Genomic DNA, 24,839 nt, shown 5'->3' with positions numbered 1-24,839 from the left:
CAAAATGGTTGACTCTTAACTGCCCTCTGAAGTGACCAAGTAAACACTCAGTTGTGTCAAACTGTTAACTACAGTTCAAGAAGGCATAATCTCCGCCTTGTCAAAAATTAGGGATGGGCGATAAATGTCGGCCTTGCCAGTGACACCTATATCCTGGTTATCACGTGTCCGTTGGAGGGTCTTTCGGACTCGAAGCGTTAACTGTGTTCCTCTCCGCAGATGCTGCCAGACCTGCTGAGTTTTTCCAGGTATTTTTGTTTTCCCAAACCCCCAGTTACATTCAAACCACTCTAACTGCTCATCCCGTTATAATGGTACTGATGTTAGAAAAGGATTTCTCAGATTGTTCATCAGATGCACTTTGGAATCGTTGACTAATCTCGTGTGTGCACTGCGCTGCCTCTTATCAAAGGCTTTGTACTGTACAGCAAACAGAAGATAGAACTTCCCATTCAAAGCCTTTCTTCTCTGGGTCCTTTCATCTTCTCGTGCATTTGAAGTTTTATCAAGGTTTACATTTTTGCATGTAAGAAGATACCAAATAAACTTTGATATTATTCTTGTGAATTGTCCTGATGAGTGCAAGATGAAAAGCTTCCACAAAAAGAGTCCTTTTCTTCAGCAACCCTCAAGCTCTGAACTATCAAACGACTAATCATCTCCTGAGAATTCAACTTGCAAAAATTTAGGGTGAATTCATGTTAATAACTTAATACCTGAGGTAGAGGAAAGCATTTAAACCTCCATGAATGCATAATATTTAAAGGTGAACTGTTTAAGGGGTGAAATTATCTTCAGACGATTATCTCCCTTGACTATAATACCTCTTCACTGCTTTAAATTCCTTTTATGCAGCGTCTCGGTGCTCGTGGGTTTCGTTTACCTTGGTTGCCATGGCATCCATTTTTCCATTAGGAATTGTGTGCACTCGCACCCCTCTCATAACATCAATCTCATATGCATAAAGGGAACGGTCCCTTGCCAACTTGTTGCTGGCACCATTTTGCCCATTTCTTACCAGGCAAACCTTTATCAACAAAAGTAATCTGTGTGTGGGTGTATGTGTGTGTGTATAAATCTCTCCCCGGACTCTCACACAGGCAGCCAAGTGTTGACGTCAGGTGAATTGGGTTTACAGACAATGAATAATGACACCTGGGCGTCCAGACATAATTCAACAACAACTTGCCTTTATATAGCATTTTGATGTAGCAACGAGGCCCCCAGCTGCCCTTTCAGGTGGATGTAAAATGGAATGGTTTTGAAGGACAGCCAGCGAGTTCTTCCTGGTCTCCCGGCCAATATTTATCCCTCAACCAACAGCAGTGAAAACAAATTATCTGATCATTATCACATTGTTGTCTATGGGAACCATTCACACCGGATCAATAAGAATGAACTTGTATTTATAAAGTTGCCTTTCAGCATGTCCCACGACGCTTTATAGCCAATGATGTACATCTGGAGTGTTGTCACTGTTGTAATGTCACAAGCACAGCAACCAATTTGCACACAGTAAACTCCCACAGACAGCAATGTGATAAATTACCAGATAATCTGTTTGAGTGATGTTGACAAAGGGATAAATAATGCCCAGGTCCCCTGCTCTTCTTTAAGTAGTACCGTGGGATCTTTTACATCCATGTGGAGGTGGGGGAGGGGAGAGGCTGACAGGGCCTCGATTTAACATCTCAACCAGAAGACGATGAATTAACTTCAAAAAGTGCAGACATATTCGAACTATAAAATAGGAAAATTGTCAGAAAGCTATGGCTGCTCTTGGTTTATAATTTATGCGAATATTCTTGACCTCGTCTATTTACCCTTTACGTAATTTGATTGCTGCTCCTTCTCATTTCATTTCCCAGGAGCCTCAATCCAACAGACAATGCTGATTATTTGTACTTTAACTGGCACTAATTCGGTCTTTTGTTACATGAGTGACCTTGTCAATGATTAATTGGAGAGCCACCCCCTGAGTATTGGAGTGCTGTATCATTCTGGTTATCACATGTTCCCAAAACCCCCCAGTTACATTCAAACCACTCCAACTGCTCATCCCATTATAATGGTACTGATATTAGAAAAGGATTTCTCAGATTGTTCATCAGATGCACTTTGGAATTGTTGACTAATCTCGTGTGTGCACTGCGCTGCCTCTTATCAAAGGCTTTGTACTGTACAGCAAACAGAAGATAGAACTTCCCATTCAAAGCCTTTCTTCTCTGGGTCCTTTCATCTTCTCCTGCATTTGAAGTTTTATCAAGTATATATTTTACCAGCGACTCTTAGCACAAGGTGCTGAGGGATTTAACCCCAAGTTGGTTAAATGAGACCAGTTTAGAACTGATATTATATTATTATTATTTTAAAACTGATAACCTTCACTGCCACAGTCCCCCACTAACAGCAGGAGCACACGAGAGCCCTCTATGCAGCACACTGGAGTTAGGCTGTACAAACCAATATACTCCCCTTAACTTGCTCCACATAACCCTTAAACCTCAGCAAGATGAGGTGTTGGTCTTGGAAGGGGGGAAGTCAGATTCTCTAGAATGACAGCAAGGCTAACAGAGTTCAATTCTGAGGACTGGTTGGATAGACTAGGCTTGAGTTGCCTTGATCACAGAAGATTAAGGGGTGATCATCTTCAGGTGTTTAAGATATTTAAGGATTTGATTGGGTAGAATTACACAGTATGTAGAGCACAGAAACAGACCCATTGAGTTCTGTTGAAGGGTCATGAGGACTCGAAACGTCAACTGTGTTCCTCTCCGTCGATGCTGCCAGACCTGCTGAGTTTTTCCAGGTGTTTCTGTTTCTGTTTTTGTTTTGATTCGGCCCAACCTGTCCTCGCTGCTATTCCACACAAAGCTCCTCCCATTCCATCTTCCTCATCTTGGACTTTTAGCCAATTTTTCTATTCCTTTTCCCTCATGTACTCATCTAGGTCCCGCATCTAAACGATTTGCTTCAACCATTTCTAACCACCCATTGAGTAAAGAAATGTCTCTGTATTTTCCAGTTGGATTTATTAGTAACTATCTTGTATTTATAGCCCTGGTTTTAGTTTCTCCAACATTCTCTCCACATCTACCCTGTTTGACCCAATTCATAGTTTTAACACCTCTAACCGATCTCCTCTAAGGCTTCACTTTCACAAAATGAAAAAGCCCCAAACTATTTGATCTTCCCTGATAGCTTTAATCTCTATGTTAGGGTAGATAGGGAGTGACTATTTCACCTGGAAGAGTCAGAACAAGGGGGTAGAACCTTTAAATTCAAGCCAGGCCATTCAGGGGTGACGCCAGGAAATACTGCTTCACATGAAAGCTAATGGATCCTGGTACTCCCCACCCCCAAAAAACTCTTAGGGCTGAGGGTCAATTAAATATTTCAAAACTAAGATTGATAGAGTTTTAAAAGTAATTGCATTAACGATGTTGTGTTAAGGAGTGGATGAATTTAAGATATAAATCAGCTAGGATCTAATCGAGAGGTGGAATGGCCTTCTCCTGTTCCGAGAGTCAGCATCTATAAACAGAAAAGACGGATAGAGGTTCCTGGTAAAATGCTTTGTCAGAACTGAGCAAGCAATGCTGGCCAAAAATTCTGGTGGAGTGGAGAGGGAGGATGTTGAATAATGAGATAACTGTTTAATAGAGAGGCAGGAAATTATTCTATTTTAGAAAGATCATCTGAGTGAGGCAATGAAAAGGACAAGATTCAATGCAAGTAGCAAAACAACAACAATTTGCATTCATATAGCACCTTTGACATAGTAAATTGTCCCAAGGTGCTTCACAGGAGCAATTTTCGAACAAAATTTGACACTGACTAAGATAAGGAAATATTAGGATGGGTGACCAAAGGTTTGGCTAAAGAGGGAAGTTTTAAGAAGCATCTTATAGGTGAAGCGGTAGAGAGGGAGAGAAGTTTAGGAATGGAATTCCGGGTTTAGGGCCCAGGCTGCCACCATGGTGCATGGTGCATGGCCACCAACAGTAGAAAAAGTAAAATCGGGATGTGCTAAACAGTGGAACTGGAGGAGCGCAGAGAAACTGGACAATTGTAGGGCTGAAGGAAGTTACAGAGACAGGGACAGAAAAACAAGGGGCAGAATCATCCCAGATTTGCACTAAGTGCGGTAGCGAGCGGGAAAAAGGTCGCTTTACCCGCCGGCCGCAAGGGCGGCTTTTCACGCTGTATCGTCCCAATCCCGCCTCATTAATTATGCAGCCATGGGAAACACTGTCTCGCTGGCGGGCGACTGAATTGCCCACTACACTGTTACCTTGCTGCTTCTTCACTCTGGGCGCCATATCTAAACTGTGGCCACCCACACAGTTCTCAATGCTTGTAGCTCAGGGCTGCTCCAGTGAAGACATGGCCCTGCAAGCCAGGAAGAGTTCAGTGTCCTGTCACTGCATTACCTTTTTGAAGCCCCACCATGATGTCCTCCACCCCTGCTCTGGCCGCAGGAGGCCCAGCAATCCAGCGGTGGTCAGTGCCAACATTGCACAGAAGAACTTGGCCAGCCACTGCAGAAAGAGGATGAATGATCTCATCCGTGACCCCAGGGTAAGGCAACCACCTCATCACTCGAAACTCACACACTCACAAGCCCATCACACATTCACTGGCATCTCACTCACTGCCAGCTCAAGGGACATCACCACTCACTCTCTCACACATACCCTCACATCTCCATCTGGCCTCATCTCTTCTGGAGACTGCCTCCTCAGCCCTCACTCTCTTGAGGCCACTTGCACAGATCAACATGCATTCCCCCCCCCCACCCCCCCACTCCCCACACACTCTGGGATACCCACCTTCCCCAGTACAGCCCTCGCCCTGCAGCCTCTTCCCTTGCCCGAGGCCACTTCTCCCCCTTCCGCAAGCAAGTCCTTGCCCGCAGCCACTGAAAAGCCACCCCCACCTTACAGCTGGTCTCGTAAATAGAGACCTGCCCATGAGGCCCCTAAAAGTGATGTGGTGCTGCCTGGCGCTGATGACTGAGTGCTGCCTGAAGCAAGGTCGGTAAACAAACCTCCAAGTCCCGAGCGAATTGCAGCTCACCAAGTGCACCGACGTGCCTGGATGACCCAGCGTCGGGGGGGATGGTCCCGGTGAGCTGGGTTTATGATGCTGTGCAGATATATTACAATGTAGATCCCGGTGTCTGGCAGTGGGAATCACTGACCACCATTGACGGGCGGAGTGGACGATCGCAAACTGCTTTCACAACGTCATGAAACCATTTTTTGGCCTTCCTGCCATTATATCTGCTCACACCCACCACGACACCTGATGCCAATGGGCACAGAAAATCCCCCTCCCCAAGGATGGGAACTTTAAAATGAAGCATTTCTGCACCAGGAGCCAAAGCAAGTCAGTGAACACAGAGGTGACAGGTGAACCGGACTTGGTGTGAGTTAGGACATGGGCAGCAGAGTTTTGGATGACCTAAAGTTTCTGGAGGGTCGAATGTGGGAGTCCAGCCAGGAGCGCATTGGAATGGTCAAGTCTGGAGGATGAGAGTTTCACCAATAGCTGAGCTGAGCTGGAGGTGGAGTCGGGCAATGTTACTGAAGTGGAAATAGGTGGTCTTAGTGATGGCCTGGATATGAGGTCGGAAGCTGACCAGATGCAAAGTCTGGTTTAGCCTCAGGCTGTTTTCAGGGAGAGGGATGGAGTTGGTGACTAGAAAGCAGAGTTCATGGTGGGGACCAGATGGAATTCAATCTTCCTAATATTCAGTTGGAGAAAATTTCTGCTCATCCAGTACTGGACATGTGAGAATGTGGAGACAGTGGAGGGTTTGAGAGAGGTTGCGGTGAGAAAGAGTGAGCTGGGTGTCATCATAGTACATACGGAATCTGATGTGTTCTCAGATGATGGCACCAAGGGGCAGCCTCTAGATAAGAAACAGAATTTTGTGCGATATTTAGTTTCTACACAGGTCGAAGGCAAAATTGCTGACACTCTTTTCCTTATCAACACTTACAGAGGAGTCTCAATCCCAGGGGGGTAAATACAAGCCTCATATCACAAATCTTCCCTTCTCATCAGGAGTCCCAGAGACAGTTACCTTGGGATGCAGCCAACTGATCGAGAGTAGTTTCAATAACACTGAGAAACTCTCCCCATTCTAAATGAGGTGAAGTGCACCCACTAACCAAATAAAGCTCAGTTCAAATGCTCTGGCACGTGGAGTGATGTTTATGGGTAATTTATTTATAGTGAATGGCCCAACAGGTTCTGTGATTTGATATTTCCCTCAGTCACTTCCGGCCCAAAAAGCATTGAACAATTTTAAGTTAAAAAATTCACAGTGATAGTTTCCTACTCTTCCTGTTAATTGACCACTCTGTGTTGGCAATCAGCTCCCACTCCCCTCTTACCCCAGGGGTCTGAGACTGCCCCTTGGGGTGTCCTGTGATGCTCTGACCTTTTCCTATGGAGTTGGCTCCTTGTCCTCTCCCTGCACCAAGGATCTTTCACTGGGGAACTTCCTTAGCCCTGTAATTGAAAACCAAGTTCATGAATGCTGTGAATGGCAAAATCGAGAGCTGCAGGAATCTGAGGGATGATAATCTGAGGTGATTAGTTATTAATTTTTAAGGTGCTCGTCTATTGATTGAATTTCCTATAATTTCAGCCAGGGATTGGCTCTTCATTCGCTGTTGAAATGAATGCAGAATGTGCAGTATTTCTTGCACACCACTCTCTCTTTGTTAACTGTCCCAGTCAGGGTTACCATTTTATCCCTCTTCCACCCATCCAGCGGGTGTGCTGCAAGGGATAGGGTTAAGATAAGGCCAAGTCTTTGTAATGGGGAAACGCCTCAGGGGATATCTGACAGGTGGTCCCAACCCCCATGAGATCCTGTCTCATTTTTATTTACTTGTTCATTAACTCAGACGATAAGTGATGGGGCTGCTGGAAATTTTTTTGCAGTATAAACCATTGCTCTCAGAACAATGCTCGGTTTATCCTACAGTTCTGGGATATAACCAGTCTCCTCAGGCTAATGAAATGTGAAACTGCAAAGCAATTCCTTTGTACAACTGTGGAATCCCTGAGAATGTTACTTTATACACAATTGGCCACAATAGCAGCTCCACTTAACGCGCAGATTCACCTCGCTCTTTGTAATGGGATTCCGAATCCTGAATACACTGTTAGAAAGTGTAACAGCGACAGCTGGAACCAGTGGTGAGCGCAATAGACTCAGCTTCATGTGATGTCTGGAAGCAGGTTCATTGGTGCTCCCATGGCTGTGACATCAGTTGACTTTCAGTCCAATCATACTGATGTTTCTGATTCTCACCAGCTGTTATGATCTGCACTGCCCCATTTACCCTGTAATTGGCCCCAGGAATGTTCTGGAATCTCACTTTGAGAAAAGTTCCTACTCCTTGTTGGACCAGTCTGGTATTTCCACTACCAGCAACAACAGCGTTTGCACATTGCCTTCAATGTCCCCAGGTTCTCCACAGGAGCAATTATCAAATCAAATTTGACTCTGAGCCACCAAAGATTGGTCAAAGAGGGTAGCAGCAGTTAAAAGGAGGAGGGGAGAGAGAGATAGATAGGGTTAGGGAGGGAATTTGAGAGATTAAGGCCTAGGCAGCTAAACATGCAACTGCCAGTGACAATTAAAATCTTGGATGCTCAAGAGACCAGAATTGGACGAGTGCAGAAATCTCAGAGGGATATGTGGCTGGAGGACGTTCCAGAGATAGGGAGGGATGAGCCCCTGGAGAGATTTGAAAACAAGGATGAGAATTTTAAAACTGAGGCTTTGTCAGCCGACCAGGAGCCAATGGAGTCGGAGAGCACAGGGGTGAGCATGACTTGGAGTAAGTTAGAGAGGCAGAAGAGGTTTCAATAAACCCAAGTTTACAGAGGGTGGAAAATGGGGTACCAGCCAGGAGGACATTGGAATTGTCAAGTCTAGAAGCAACGACGGCATGGATAAGGGTTTCAGCAGCAGATGAACTGAGGAAGGGGTCGGAGTTCAGTGATGTTAGAGAGGTGGCAGTAGGCCGTCTTAGTGACGGAGTGGGTGTGCGATTAGAAAATCAGGTAATAAATAAAACACAGGGAAGGATATGATAGGCCAACGAGCCTTCCCCATGCTGTGTGATTTATGTTTCTATGGTTGTAAATGGCCAGGCTCAAACTCAGGCAGTCATCAGGGAAAGAGCTGGAAACAGCAAAGCCTTACTGGGAGTGGTACAGCGAAAGTTCACTAAATTGGTCCCTGGGATGAGGGGTTGTCCTATGACGAAAGGCTGAGTAAAATGGCTTTCCAATCATTGAGTTTTAGAAGAATGAGAGGTGATCTCATTGAAACCTACAAAATTCTGAAGGGTTTTGACAGGGTGAACGGTGGGAGATTGTTTCCACTGGTCGGGGAATCTAAAACACGGGGGCACAGTCTCAGGATAAGGGGCCGATCATTTAGGATTGAGATGAGGAGAAATTACTTCACTCAAAGGGTTGTGAATCTTTGGAATTCTCTACTCCAGAGGGTTTGGATGATCCATTGTTGAATACATTCAAGGTTGGGATAGATAGATTTTTGGTCTCTCAGGAAATTAAGGGATATGGGGAGAGGTTGGGAAAATGAAGTTGAAACCCGACATCAGCCATGATGGTATTGAATGCTGGAGCAGGCTCAATGGGCCGTGTGGTCTACTCCTGCTCCGATTTCATGTGTGGTTGTGTCCTGATCACTAACCATTGACCCCCTATGTCAGGGAGGGCTGATACCAACCAGCGATTCCTGCCCCTTATCCTTCTGGAAAGTGCATTTGAATGAGGTTTGTCCTGGGCTGCACTGTGATGTTGTACAGTCAAATAGCTGCCAGTATTCAGCATCTGAGATCACACTTGAACGCCTGCTTGGGCAGGACACTGGGGAGGGGTGGGGGAGAGAAGGTGTCAGCTGTGGAGCCTGTAAGAGTGAGCATAATCCGAGAAACCTGTCAAAAGATGCCAAACTTTTAATTAGAAAATGTGACTTTGAATTTTTGGACAATTGTGAGTTAAACAAATCTGACATCAGAATTAAGGAATTAGCTTCTGTTCTCCATTAAAAATCTCATCATTATATTAATTTCGAGACAAGGAGACGAAAAGAGTTCAAGAGGCAGAGTTCACTACTAACTACACACCTTCAAAACTCTTAATCCAGCAACACAAAACACAACATTTATTAAACCGGTTCGAAAATGAGGTTTAATTACAGTTTCATTGATCCATTTATGTTCATACTCTTTTTTGTTTATTTAATTCCTCTCAAGGCTCTGACTTTCTACTAATTATTTTATTATAGAATAACTTTAAACGTTATCTGGGGCATTGATCACATTAATGGGGAGGTTGGAGAGCAGGGGTTTGGAGTGTAACAGGAGGCACATCAAGTCTACAGCACAGAAACAGGCCATTCAGCCAATTGGTCCACACTCCACACGAGTCTCCTCTCATCCTACTTCATCTCACCCTATGAACATATCTTTCTATTCCTTTCTCCCTCGTGTGGTTATCCAGCTTCCCCTTCAAATTGTCTATGCTGTTCATCTCAACAACCCGCTACAGCAATGAGTTCCACACACTGGCCACTCTGGGTCAAGGCGTTTCTCCTGACTATCAGTGATCATCTTATACTTATGGATCTAGCTCTGGTCTCCCCTCACAAGTGGAAACATCTCCTCAATGTCTACTTTTCAAACCCTTTCATAATTTCAAAAGATCTCCAGTAGCTCACCTGTTAGTCTTCCCTTTTCTACAGAAAAGAGCCCCAGACAGTTCAACCTTTCCCAATAAGTAAATCCCCCTCAGTTCTGGCATCACCCGTGTGAATCCTTTCTGCACCTTCTCCGGTGCCTCTATATCCCTTTCCTAACATGGGTGGGATTTTCCGGCCTGGGTCTGGCGGCCATCGTTGCGGATGGGACAGGAAAGTTTGGAAAATTTTCCCATCCAGCCTGTGTCAGGGCTGGAAAATCCCACCCATGGAGACCAGGACTGTTCACAACACTCCAAACAGGGTTTAACTAAAGCTCGACACTCGTTTAACATAACCTCTCCGCTTTTTAATTCTATCTCTGGAGAAATTAACCCATATTTGATTTTCCACAGCCCTATTAGCCTGAATTGCTACTTTTAGCGATTTGTGAATCTGTATCACCAGATATCTTTGCTCCTCTAGCCCATTTTGACTTGTAAGGTAGTTGGGTTATATAAGCATGGACTGTTGGAAGGAACATGAATGAGGAGGAACCTCTGCAAGGTACATAATGGAGTATAAAGGGTTAATCCTGAGCGCCATTTCAAGTTAACGCCTGATTACAGCACAAGGCAGCTCAGCAATAAGCTGGTGAGGGTCAGTACTGAGGGAGTGCTGCACTGTCAGAGGGTCAGTACTGAGGGAGTGCTGCACTGTCAGAGGGTCAGTACTGAGGGAGAGCTGCACTGTCGGAGGGTCAGTACTGAGGGAGTGCCGCACTGTCAGAGGGTCAGTACTGAGGGAGTGCCGCACTGTCAGAGGGTCAGTACTGAGGGTGTGCTGCACTGTCAGAGGGTCAGTACTGAGGGAGTGCCGCACTGTCAGAGGGTCAGTACTGAGGGTGTGCTGCACTGACAGAGGGTCAGTACTGAGGGAGTGCCGCACTGTCAGAGGGTCAGTACTGAGGGAGGGCCGCACTTTCAGAGGGTCAGTACTGAGGGAGTGCCGCACTGTCAGAGGGTCAGTACTGAGGGAGTGCTGCACTGTCAGAGGGTCAGTACTGAGGGAGTGCTGCACTGTCAGAGGGTCAGTACTGAGGGAGTGCTGCACTGTCAGGGGGTCAGTGCTGAGGGAGTGCTGCACTGTCGGAGGGTCAGTACTGAGGGAGTGCTGCACTGTCGGAGGGTCAGTACTGAGGGAGTGCTGCACTGTCGGAGGGTCAGTAATGAGGGAGTGCTGCACTGTCAGTGGGTCAGTACTGAGGGCATGCAGCACTGTCAGAGGGTCAGTACTGAGGGAGTGCTGCACTGTCAGAGGTCAGTACTGAGTCCCTCAGGACTCACCCTCCAACAGTGCAGGACTCCCTCTGTACTGACCTTCTGACAGTGCAGCACTCCCTCAGTGATGACCCTCTGACAGTGCAGCACTTCCTCAGTACTGACCCTCCGACAGTGAAGCACTCCCTCAGTATTGACCCTCCGACAGTGCAACACTCCCTCAGTACTGACCCTCTGACAGTGGAGCACTCCCTCAGTACTGACCCTCTGACAGTGCAGTACTCGCTCAGTACTGACCCTCCGACAGTGCGGTACTCACTGAGGTTTTACCAAATGTTTGGTCATCTGTCCTAACATCTCATTTGGCTCAGTGAGGTTTGGCAATGCTCCTGTGAAGCTCCCTTGGGCATTTTCTTACGCTAACGATACTACATAAATGCAAGTTGTTATTGACAAAAACTATTTTCTTTAATGGGTCAGTCCAGAACAGGAGGGCATAAACTTAGACCCAGGCTGACCCGGTGAGGACAGGGAAGCCCATCATCACAGACAGTGTGAGTGTGAGTCTAGACAGAGAGTGTCTTCATGAGCCATTGACCAAGGGAGGCATCACAGTCCCCTGAGCCTGTCCTGGCTGGTGTCGACCTGGATATTGGTCTTAGCTCTCTCTCTGCTCAGCTCCAGGTGCACTTGAGAAGATTTAAAAATGTATGAGCACAGTGAGCTCTTTTTTGAGGAGGGGTTGCTATGGAGATGTGTCAGAAAGTATTGCTATGGAGACAGTATAAGGCATTCAAAGGTGTTTCTATGGTGATGTTGAAGTGTGAACAGGTGTTCCTATGGGTTTTAGAATTATTAACTTGTGAGATTAACCCCTAGCATCAAAAAAAGACAAAATTTAATGTAAAGGTAGTTAACCCTCCCCGACCTGGATGAAGCAGCATCAGAACAAACCATGCTAGAAACTCTCAGCCTCTTGGAGATGTTAAACTGAGACCCCGTCTGCCTTTTCAGGTTAACAAGCAAGATCCCACGGACACGATTTCGAAGAAGAGCAGGGCATCTCTGCCCGGGGTACTTAGCCAATATATACCCCTCACCAATATCACTGAAAAACAGATTATCACACTGCTGTTTGTGGGATCTTACTATGTGCAATTTAGCTGCCACATTTCCTACATTAGAAATCACGGCATTTCAGAGGCTGTAAGGAGCTTTGGGATGTTCTAAGGTTGTAAAAGGAACTGGGAATGAAAGTATTTGTTAATATCAAGAGTGCCCTGTTCTGAAATCAACAGATTTGCATATGGAGTTGGTACAACGTGATGGAGAATCAGCTCATCCACTGGGATATTTCAGCCAGAGACATCCTCGTTTCTGGGATCTACAGAATCACAGAATTGTTACAGTGCAGAAAGAGGCCATTCAGCCCATCTTGTCTGCACCGGCTCTCCCAGCATTTTAAATAAGTGCCAATCACCTGTCTTTTCCCCGTAACCCTGCACATTGTTTCTATTTAAATAATCATCCAATGCCCTCTTGAATGCCTCAATTGAACCTGCCTCCAACACACTTCCAGGCAGTGCATTCCAAACCCTAACTACTCGCTGTGTGAAGAAGTTGTTTCTTGCCTCACATTTGCTTCTTTTGCAAAACACTTTAAAACTGTGCCCTCTGGTTCTCCATCCGTTTACGAGCGGGAACAGTTTCTCCCCATCTACTCTGTCCAGCCCCCTCATGATTTTGGAAACTTCTATCAAGTCTCCTCTCAGCCTTCTCCTCTCCAAGGAAAACAGTCCCAACTTCTCCAATCTTTCCTCATAACTGAAGTGTCTCATTCCTGGAACCATTCTTGTAAACCTCTTCTGCACTATCTCCCATGTGTTCCCATCCTATAGTGTGGTGCCCAGAACTGTATACAATACTCCAGCTGAGGTCTAACCAGTGTCTTATATAAGTTCATCATAACCTCCCTGCTCTTGTATTCTATGCCCCTGTTAATGAAGCCTAGAATACTGTGTGCTTTAGAAACAGCTCTCTACCAATCCTGCCACCTTTAAAAACTTATGTACATATACACCCAGGTCTCTCTGCTCCTGCACACCCTATAGAATAGTATCCTTTATTTTATACTGTTTCTCCATGTTCTTTGTACCAAAGTGTTTCACCTCACACTTCTCCGCATTGAACTTTATCTGCCACCTATCTGCCCACTCCACCAATGTGTCAATGTCCTTTTGAAGTTCTACACTGTCCTCACAGTTTACAATTCTTCCAAATTTTGTGTCGTCCACAAACTTTGGAATTGTCCCCTGCACATCAAGATCTAGATCATTTATGTATATCAGGAAAAGCAAGGGTCCCAATACTGACCCCTGGGGAACTCCACTATAAACCTTCTTCCAACCTGAAAAATGCCCATTAACCATTACTCTCTGTTTCCTGTCCCTCAGCCAATTTTGTATCCACGTTGCTAATGTCCCTTTTATTCCATGACCTATAACTTTCCTCACAAGCCTGTTGTGTGGCACTGTATCGAACGCCTTTTGGAAGTCCATATCCACCACATCAACAGCCTTGCCCTCATCAACCACCACTGTTACCCCTTCAAAAAACTCCATCAAGTTAGCTAGACACAATTTCCCTTTAATAAATCCATGCTGACTCTTCTGATTCAATCCACATTTTTCCATGTGACTATTAATTCTATCCCGAATAATTGTTTCTAGAAGTTTCCCCATCACCGAAGTTAAACTGCCTGGTCTGTAATTGCAGGGCAGATCTTTACAACCTTTTTTGAAGGAGGGTGTAATGTGCACAATTCTCCAGTCCTTTGGTACCTCCCTGAATCCAGGGAACATTGAAAGATTTATGCCAGTGCCTCTGCAATTTCCACTCTCACTTCCTTCAATATTCTTGGATGAGTCTCATCCAGTCCTGGTGCCTTATCAACTTTAATTACCGACAGCTTATCCAATACTACCACCTTTTCAATTTTAAACACTTCTAGTGACTGAGTTTCCTCCTCTGTCACCATGGCCTGGGCAGCATCTGCCTCGTAGGTAAAGACAGATATAAAATATTCATTTCACACCTCAGCCACGCCTCTTGCCTCTATGTGTAAATCCCCTTTTTGGTCCCTAATCGGCCCGACTCCTCCTTTTACCACCCTTTTACTATTGATGTGCTTATAGAATACTTTGGAATTTCCTTTTGTGTTAGCTGCCAGTCTTTTTTCATAATCCCTCTTTGCTTCTCGTATTTGCTTTTTCACATCCCATCTGAACCTTCTGTATTCAGCAGAATTTATCTATTAGACATATTTCAGCAAACTGGTGGGGTGTAACTAATGGGACGGGCCCTATCTCTGATATTTGGCCGGTATTTGGAGCTCTCTCTGAAGCTCCCCCTCCCATGCACTTAGAAAGCTCGTTTAGGTCAGCAACGAACTAAACTACCTGCAGCCATCCTGTACGGAGATAATCACACAGCCGCCATCGAGACAGATAGAGCCAGAAACAAGCCAGTGAGGATTCTACAATGACAAGTTAATTTAAAAGAATTGAGTGATGAGAATGTTTAAGGCCTTTCTTCAGCTAAGTAATCTCTTTAATGAGGGACAGTGGCGAGCGACTGATATTCTATTTATTGGGGAGATGACGAGTTCAGTGAGATCATTCTCCATTTGCAGAGGGGATGCTGTACTGTAGCGCACAGAGTGGCCAATCACAGGCCAAGCAGACAGGGTGTAACAGGCAGGGTGGCCAATCACAGGCCAAGCAGACAGGGTGTAACAGGCAGGGTGGCCAATCACAGGCCAAGCAGACAGGGTGTAACAGGCAGGGTGGCCAATCACAGGCCAAGCAGACAGGGTGTAACAGGCAGGGTGGCCAATCACAGGCCAAGTTCTTGCCATTGGGCAGAAACTACCTTTGCCAGATCCATTCTTACAGATTCCAACAAATCAATCACAAGCGGGCAGCAAAATGGTGTCATGGGTGGAATTTAAGCAGGTGGTCCGGTCGTGGTCCGGTCAGGTGTTCACCCGATAAAATATTTAAATGACTGACCTGCTTCTTGAGCAGTTTAGTTGCCCAGATCCTGAAACCTGACCCCACTGCGGGGGTGGGGTAGAGCAAGTCAATGTGATTAGTCTAAGATCAGACTGTGAGTGAGTGAGTGAGTGAGTGAGTGATTTGGGAATGTTTTGTGAGGTAGAGTTTGTTCAGTGAGAGAGGGTAGTAATAATGGGAGTAAGAATGTGGGAGGATGTGAGTGGCAAGAGACACAAGGAAGTAATTGAAGAAACTTACAAAATTCTTACAGGGTGGGACAGGCTGGATGTTGATAAGATGTTTCCCCCTGGCTGGTGAATCTAAAACCAGTGGGGACAGTGTCTCAGAATAAGGGAAAGGCTATTTAAGACTGAGATGAGGAGAAATGTCTTCACTCAGAGGGTGGTGAATCTTTGGAATTCTCTACCCCAGGGGGCTGTGGAAGCTCAATTGTTGAGCACGCTGAAGACTGAAATCGATAGATTTCTGGAGACCAATGACATCAATGGATATGGGGATAGAGCGGGAAAGTGGCGTTGAGGTAGATGATCAGCCATGATCAAACTGAATGGTTGAGGGTGCTCAATGGGCTGAATGACCTACTCCTGCTCCTATTTCCAATGAATTCCCTGTTGATCTAGGACACAGTATTGACAGGTTCCAGAATGTATATACACCCTGTGTATTATAGTATACAGATCCCTTTGTCATGTATAGAGACCCCTTTATCATAGTATACAGAGCCTGTATCAGTGTACAGAGCCTGTATCACAGTATACATTGTATCGCAGTATACAGACCACCTGCATCACAGTATACAGAGCCTGTATCACAGTGTACAGAGCCTACACCATAGTGTACAGAGCCTGTATCACCATGTACAGAGCCTGTGTCAGTGTACAGAGCCTGTATCACCATGTACAGAGCCTGTGTCAGTGTACAGAGCCTGTATCACCATGTACAGAGCCTGTATCACCATGTACAGAGCCTGTATCATTGTGTACAGAGCCTGTATTATTGTGTACAGGGCCTGTATCACCATGTACAGAGCCTGTATCATTGTGTACAGAGCCTGTATTATTGTGTACAGGGCCTGTATCACCATGTACAGAGCCTGTATCGTCGTGTACAGAGCCTGTATCATTGTGTACAGAGCCTGTATCATTGTGTACAGAGCCTGTATTATTGTGTACAGAGCCTGTATTATTGTGTACAGAGCCTGTATTATTGTGTACAGAGCCTGTATCATTGTGTACAGAGCCTGTATTATTGTGTACAGAGCCTGTATCGTCGTGTACAGGGCCTGTATCACAGTATACAGACCTCTTGTAACACCATACCCTGGAATACAGATCCTGTGTCACAGTACACAGACCCTGTATCAGACCATACAGATCATATGAATGTACAAATTAGGAGCAGGAGTAGGCCACTCGGCCCCTCCAGCCTGCTCCGCCATTCAATAAGATCATGGCTGATCTGAATGTAACCTCAACCCCACATTCCTGCCAACCCCCGATAACCTTTCACCCCCCTTGTTAATCAAGAATCTATCTAGCTCTGCCTTAAAAATATTCAAAGACTCTGCTTCCACTGCCTTTTGAAGAAGAGAGTTCCAAAAACTCATGACCCTCTGAGAGAAAAAAACTCCCTTCATCTCTGTCTTAAATGAGCGACCCCTTATTTTTAAACAGTGACCCCTAGTTCTAGATTCTCCCACAAGAGGAAACATCCTCTCCACATCCACCCTGTCAGGACACCTCAGGATCTTAAAGGATTCAATCAAGTCACCTCTTAATCTTCTAAATTCCAGTGGGTACAAGTCTAACCTGTCTAACCTTTCCTCATAAGGCAACCCACCCATTCCTGGTATCAGTCTAGTAAACCTTCTCTGAACTGCTTCTAATGCATTTACATCCTTCCTTAAATAAGGAGACCAATACTGTACACAATACTACAGATGTGGTCTCACTGGTGCCCTGTACAACTGAAGCATAATCTCCCTATTTTTGCATTCAATTCCCCTCACAATAAACAATAACATTCTATTAACTTTCTTAATTACTTGCTGTACCTGCATATTAGCCTTTTGTGATTCATGCACTAGGACACCCAGATCCCTCTGAATCTCAGAGTTCTGTAATCTCTCACCATTTAGATAATATGCGTCTTTTTTATTCTTCCTACCAAAATGGACAATTTCACATTGCCAGATCTTTGCCCACTCATTTAACCTATCTATGTCCTCTTCTCAATTTACTCTCCTACCTATCTTTGTGTCATCAGTAAATTTAGCAACTATTCCTTGGGTCCCTTCATCCAAGTCATTTATGTAAATTGTAAAAAGTTGAGACACCAGCTCTGATCCCTGTGGCGCACCACTCGTTACATCCTGCCAACCAGAAAAAGACCCATTTATGCCAACTCTGCTTCCTGTTAGCTAGCCAATCTTCAATCCATGCCAAAATGCCTACACTGCGAGCTTTTATTTTCACAATAACCTTTGATGTGGCACTTTATCAAATGGCTTCTGGAAATCTAAGCACAGCACATCCACCCTGTGCCACAGTACGAACGCCTCTGCCAATATTTCTTGCATTCAGTATTCCCAATGTGGTACATTCTTGAGGGGTAAAGGTGATGAGTTCAATTTTATAAATATCAGCAATGTTTCTGTTGTGTCAAAGTTAGACGGAAGTAGCAGAAATGGTGAAAGTGTCTCAGTGGGAATGTCACATTCGTCTAGTTGGTTAGACAGCAATGCTGAGCCCTCAGACACAACCATCCTGCTTGACATTTTCTTGAAATTTTTAATCTTTGCCATAAACTTGCTTTGAATTGAAGGAAATGAATGAGGAAACGAGAGGTTGCTCATGCAAGGGTCACCCAAAGTATGGCTCAGCTGCTTGTCTTGTTAACGTCAATAAGTTTATCAACTGATCCAGAAGGTCAAGAACCGCACTGTAATCGTGCAACATCACAGAGAAAGTGTCACCAAGACTCTTATACCCATCGAATTCAAAACAAGCAGAGGTGGAGAGAAAGAGGCAGAGTGAGAGAGACAGAGAAAGCGAGGCAGAGAGTGAGGGTGTAAGGAAAATAGGATTGCCAATCTTCCCGGAATGGCCGGCAGTTCCTCAGAATTGGCCTCAATCTCCCGGAGGCCAAACAAAGCATTCCGAGAGCATTTCAGCTCCCAGCAATGTTGACCAAGGCTGTCCACCAGCCAATCACAGCCCAGGCTCGGGTACCACCTGATCTTCCCTACACCTGGGACTTGCCATCAGCCAATCACAGCCAGTGTACAGGTAACACGTGACCTTCCCTATGTCTGGGACCTAGACTCCCACCCACAGAAAAGTCTGACTTGGCGTTGGCAGAGACCATTGATGGAAATGTCTGAACTGCCTATAGACATGTGATCCGTGTTCTAATCAGATGGGGTGATGCCCATTCGGGCTGCAGTGCTGCTTATGAGCCAAGGTTAGGCTTGGCTGAGATTGGCTGGATGCTGCTATAGTGAATAATTAGTGTTATTAATGTTATTAGTGTCAGGTTGAAATGGTGGTGACCGGACAGACTGTGGTGCATTGTGGATTTCCATCCCTCGAGAGTAGCTGGCAGGGGCAGGAATTGTTCAGACTCAGTGATGAAATTTGGCAGAGGCAGGTTCCCTCTTAGCCTGTCACAGGCCTTGTCTCTAGTGTCATCCACTTGTGCCGCACCACAGCTTTCTGTGATGTCTCTTCCACCGACGTCTCCCGGAATATGTCCAGACAGAGTTGGCAATCCTAGAGGAAGAGGCAAAGAGAAAAAGACAGAGAAAGGCAGTGAGAGAGTGAGAGAGAGAAAGGCACAGAGAAGGAGACAGAGTGATGCAGAGACAGAGAGAGAGAGACTGAAGCAGAGAGGCAGAGTGAGAGAGAGGCAGAGAGAGGGTGAAGCAGAGGTAGTGTGAAGGAGGCAGAGTGAGGCAGTGACAGAATGAGAGAGGGAGAGAGGCACAGAGAGAGAGACAGGGTGAGGCAGAGAGTGAGGCACAGATAGATTGAGATTATAGTTGTAAAGACTTTATCAATGTCACTATTTGTTTGAAGAATGCAAAACATTTTTGCACTGAAATCTTAAGTTTGCAATAAGTGGAATCTTATTCTGAATGAATGGAAAGCAGGTTGAATGGACAGGCGAGTTTGGATTTGTTTTTGTAATTCTACAAAAAAAAAATCATTCAAAATGTACAGAATTAATTTTACATGACAGGAGACATGACAGGAGACATGCATTCAAAATGTGTAAAAAGACATTGAATAGTCAAAGAATTAAAACACATTTGCAGTACATGAGGTTGAGAACAGAGTGATACTGAGATGACCTGTTGTACCACAGGGTCTGTTAACAAGTGACAGGTTCTCCAATCAATCGTATCAAATAAAATGAGAGAGCAACATAATTGTTTTCAGCATTTAACCATGGGAAGAAAGAAACTATATCAAGTGATCAATAACCAGAGTATTATGTGATCAATAAACATATTTCTATGATCATAACATTGTTATGTGATCAATAATACGATAAAGAAGCAAATTATTATCAATAACAATATTGTATGTCACTACCTGTTGTTTGATCACCAAATGAGAAAGTTTACTGAACTTTTCATAGAAACAATTCCCAGGGACAGTTTAATAAAAAGTGATAGCAACCAGTGCCCTGTCGCTGTGTCACACTAACTGCCACTAGCAACTAGCGCATCCTCACTATGTCATACTAACTGCCAGTGATAGACACCAGTGCACCTTCACTGTGTCACACTGCCAGTGATAGTGACCAGTGCACCCTCACTGTGTCACACTAACTGCCAGTGATAGTGACCAGTGGACCCTCACTGTGTCACACTGCCAGTGATAGTGGCCAGTGCACTCTCACTGTGTCACACTACCAGTGATAGTGGCCAGTGCACCTTCACTGTGTCACATTGCCAGTGATCGTGGCCAGTGCACCCTCACTGTGTCACACTAACTGCCAGTAATAGCGACCAGTGGACCCTCAGTGTCACACTGCCAGTTATAGCAACTGGTGTGCCCACGCTGTGTCATACTAACTGCTAGTGATAGATACCAGTGCACCCTCACTGTGTCACACTTTCAATGAAAGAAACCAGTGCATCCTCACTGTGTAACACTGCCAGTGATAGTGACCAGTGCACCTTCACTGTGTAACACTGCCAGTGATAGCAATTAGTGTACCCTTACTGTGTCACATAAACTGACAGTGATAGCAACCAGCACATCCTCACTGTGTTACACTGCCAGTGATAGCAACCAGTGCACCCTCACTGTGCCATACTGCCAGCGATAGTGACCAGTGTAATCTCACTGTGTCACACTGCCAGTGATAGCGGCCAGTGCACGCTCACTGTGTCACACTGCCAGGGATAGCAACTAGTACGCAGTCACTGTGTCACACTAACTGCCAGTGACAGTGACCACTGCATATGCACTCTGTCACATGGCCAGTGATGGTGACCAGAGCATCCTCACTGTGTCACAATGCTAGTGACAGCACCAGTGCACTGTCACTGTGTCACAATAATGGACAGTGATAGCGACCATTGCACTGTCACTGTGTTACACTGCCAGTAATAGTGACCAGTGCACTCACACATTGTCACACTGCCAGTGATAGTGACCAGTGCACTGTCACTGTGTCACACTGCCAGTGAGAATGACCACTTCATCCTCCCTGTTTCACACTACCAGTAATAGTGACTAGTGGACCCTCACTGTGTCACACTAACTGCCAGTGACACTGACCCATGCACTCTCACTGTGTCACACTGCCAGTGATAGCGACCGGTGCTCTCTCACTGTGTCTTCTGCCAGTGATAGTGACCAGTGCACTACCTTAGTGTCATATTGCCAGTGATAGTGACTAGTGCATTCTCACTGTGTCAAACTAATTGACAGTGATAATGACCAGTGCACTCTGACTGTGTTACACTAACTGCCAGTGATAGTGACCAGTGCAATGTCACAGTGTCACACTGCCAGCGATAGTGTCTAGTGCATCCTCACTGTGTCACACTGCCAGTGATAGCACCAGGGCACTTTCACTGTGTCACACTAACTGCTAGTGATAGTGACTAGTGCACACTCACTATGTCACACTAACATGCTAGTGATAGCAATTAGTGCATTCTCACAACTAGTGCATTCTCACTGTGTCACACTACCAGTGATAGTGACCAGTTAATCCTCACTGGGTCACACTGCCAGTGACAGGTGCATCCTCACTGTGTTACACTGCCAATAATAGCAACCAGTGCACCTTGTGTGACACTAACTGCCTGTGATAGTGACCAGTGCATCCTCACTATGTCACGCAGCCAATTATAGCACCAGTGCATTGCGACTGCGTCACACTAACTGCCAGTGATCGTGAAAGGTGCATCCTCACTGTGTTACACTGCCAGTGATAGTGACCAGTGCACCCTGACTGTGTCACACTAACTGCCAGTGATAGTGATCAGTGCACGGCCACAGTGTCACACTGCCAGTGATAGTGACCAGCGCACCCTGACTGTGTCACACTAACTGCCAGTGATAGTGACACGTTCATCCTCACTGTGTCACACTGCCAATTATAGCAGCAGTGCACCAATAATGTGTCATAATAACTGCATGATAGTGACCAGTGCACCCTCACTATGTCACACTGCCGGTGATACCAGAGCACTCCCACAGTGTCACTCTAACTGCCAGAGATAGTGACCAATGTACGGTCATGGTGTCACACTGCCAGTGATAGTGTCTAGTGCATCCTCACTATGTCAAACTAAGTGACCAGTGCATCTGCACTCTGTCACATGTCCAGTGATGGCAATCAGAGCATCCTCACTGGTCACATTGACTGCCAGTGATAACGACAAGTGCATCCTCACTGTGTCACACCGCCAGTGATAGTGCCAGGGAACTCTCAGTGTGCACGCTAATTGCCAGTGATAGTGACCAATGCGCTGTAATGGTGCCGCACTGCCAGTGATAGTGTCTAGTGCATCCTAACTGTGTCATACTAACTGCCAGTGATAGAGACTAGTGTATCCTCACTGTGTCACACTAACTGCCAGTGATAGTGACCAGTGTACTGTCATGGTGCCACACTGCCAGTGATAGTGTCTAGTGCATCCTCACTGTGTCACACTAACTGCCAGTGATAGTGTCTATTGCATCCTCACCGTGTCATACTAGCTGACAGTGATAGTGACCAGTGCACTGTCACTGTGTCACACTAACTGCCAGTGATAGTGACCAGTGCACTCTCACTGTGTCACACTAACTGCCAGTGATAGAGACTAGTGCATTCTCACGACTAGTGCAATCTCACTGTGTCACACTTCCAGTGATCACAACTAGTGCATCCTCACTGTGTCACATTAACTGCCAGTGATAGTGTCCAGTTCACTGTCACTGTGTCACACTACAAGTGATAGCACCATGGCACTCTCACTGTATCACACTAACTGCCAGTGATAGTGACCGTGCACTGTCAACGGTGTCACACTGCCAGTGATAGTGTCTATTGCATCCTCACTGTATCATACTAGCTGACAGTGATAGTGACCAGTGCATCTTCACTCTGTCACACTAACTGCCAGTGATAGCGACCAGTGCATTGTCACTGGGTCACACTGCTAGTGATAATGACTAGTGCACTCTGACTGTGTCACGCTAACTGCCAGTGATAGTGACCAATGCACTGTCACTGCATCACACTAACTGCCAGTGATAGATACTAGTGCACTGTCGCTGTGTCACACCAACTGCAGCAGCAATAGAGACCAGTGCACTCTCACTATGTCACCCACTAACTGCAGCCGGGCAATGGGACTCGATTGTATACCTGCCGGGTGTGGCATGCTCTGTTAATCTTCAGCGGGGCCACTGCAATATAGTCTAATCAGGCACAGGATATGTTTTCAAAATGAAACTGAAAATGCTGCAGATGTGTGGCAGGACAATCTGTGCCTGGAACAATGGTAGGTAATTGTTTTAAGATTCATTCTCTATCTCTTTATTTCTCACTCAGATATTGATCAGTGTGTCCTGCAGTTAGGGGTTTTATTTTCCCTTTACATCTCTCCTCGGATCCGGCTCAATGTTGATTTTGGACATTTTAGAAACTGTGGATGAAACCTATCCCCCTTTCAAATATCAGCAGCACTGACATCTAATAATTCAGTTCACAATCCAACACCAATAATATAAATGCAGACCCTGTGGGAGGCAGCTGTTGGGAATGAAAGTTCTCCGCTCTCACTGAGCTGTTTGTTGCTGTAGTGAGATTGTTTTATTTACTGTGTTTTTAGGGCTCTCTGGGCTCACAGTGGAGTTACACAAGAACATAATGACAGGACTGAGGAAAGGCTATGGGGCCATCTCACCATTCTAGTACAGTAAATATGTCACAGCATCACATGGCGGTGTGAATAACCCAATGTCCTTTCCTTCAGTTTGCCAAACTTTTCTTGCTCTTTTAATACTTCCTCCCAATATCTGCTCTAGATTAATATGCTCTGTTCCTCTGCTTCCAACGTAGGTTCTGGATGGAGTCTGGTGATGAAAAGTGAAGAGTGCTTGTGAAGTACATTTTCTGCCCGAACATTTGGTTCATTTTAAGAGTGAGTGTGAATATTCTATCTCTCATTCCATCCTTGTGATTTTGCTGAGTTTGAGTTTCAAAGATCTTATAACTAAGATTGAATACCTGCACTACAACAGAGAAAGAGCCAGAATCCATCAGGATGGAGATATTTTACATCCTGGATTCAATCCCTTGGCATTTTTCCTGTTCTTAAAGCTTAAATTTGAAATAGTGCTTAGATTCCGAAAATACATTTCAGTGCAATGTGGCAGTTCAGGCGGCTTATATCATAGTGCAATAATAGGAATTGGGAATTCTATCCAAAGGGAGAAGGTAGGGATTTGGTCCTTTGGAATTTATCTGAAGGGAAGTCAACGTGATATATCTGGTGCATTGGAATTCTATCCCAATGCAGAGAATGGGATCCATTGGTTGCTATGTTATGGGAGTGAATGGGAAGGTCTGGTCTATTGAAATTCTATTCCAATATAGGGAGCAGGATGGTTTGGGCTATTGACCTTTTTATATTACTAGAATGAATGGGCAGGGGTTTAGGATAATGGGATTCTGTACACTGGGAGTGAATGGGAAGGGGTTTGGGATAATGGGATTCTGTACACTGGGAGTGAATGGGAAGGGGTTTGGGATATTAAGGTTATATATCTTGGAATTGGATGGGAAAGGGGTTGGAACATTGGGATTCTGTACAGTGGGAATGATTGGTAAGGGGTTTGGGATATTGGGATTCGAATTCATTGAATTGGACAGGAAAGGCTTTAGGATATTGGGATTCTGTACAGTAGGAATGATTGGGATGGGGTTTGGGATTTGGGGATTCTATATAATGGAATTGGATGGAAAAGGGATTAGGACATTGGGATTTTGTACAATATCATTGAATGGGAAGAGGTTTAAGGGCTGCAGTCCCATGTGAAGGTTCTGGAATAATCCGCTTTCACATTATGCTCATATTCCAAGAAGTTAAAAATAAAAACAGTGGAATCATTGTGTAGCTGAAGCATGGCTGACCTCACTAAGAGGCAAAAGAAGCAGCTTCCAACCACCCCATATTTCGGTGCTGGTTGAGTATGTTTGTCAGTCAATGTGTGTGCTCTGATAACACCAGTA

This window comes from Cetorhinus maximus, chromosome 2, assembly GCF_964194155.1.
Source record: "Cetorhinus maximus chromosome 2, sCetMax3.hap1.1, whole genome shotgun sequence".
Taxonomy (NCBI): Eukaryota; Metazoa; Chordata; class Chondrichthyes; order Lamniformes; family Cetorhinidae; genus Cetorhinus; species Cetorhinus maximus.
This window is presented reverse-complemented; position numbering follows the sequence as displayed.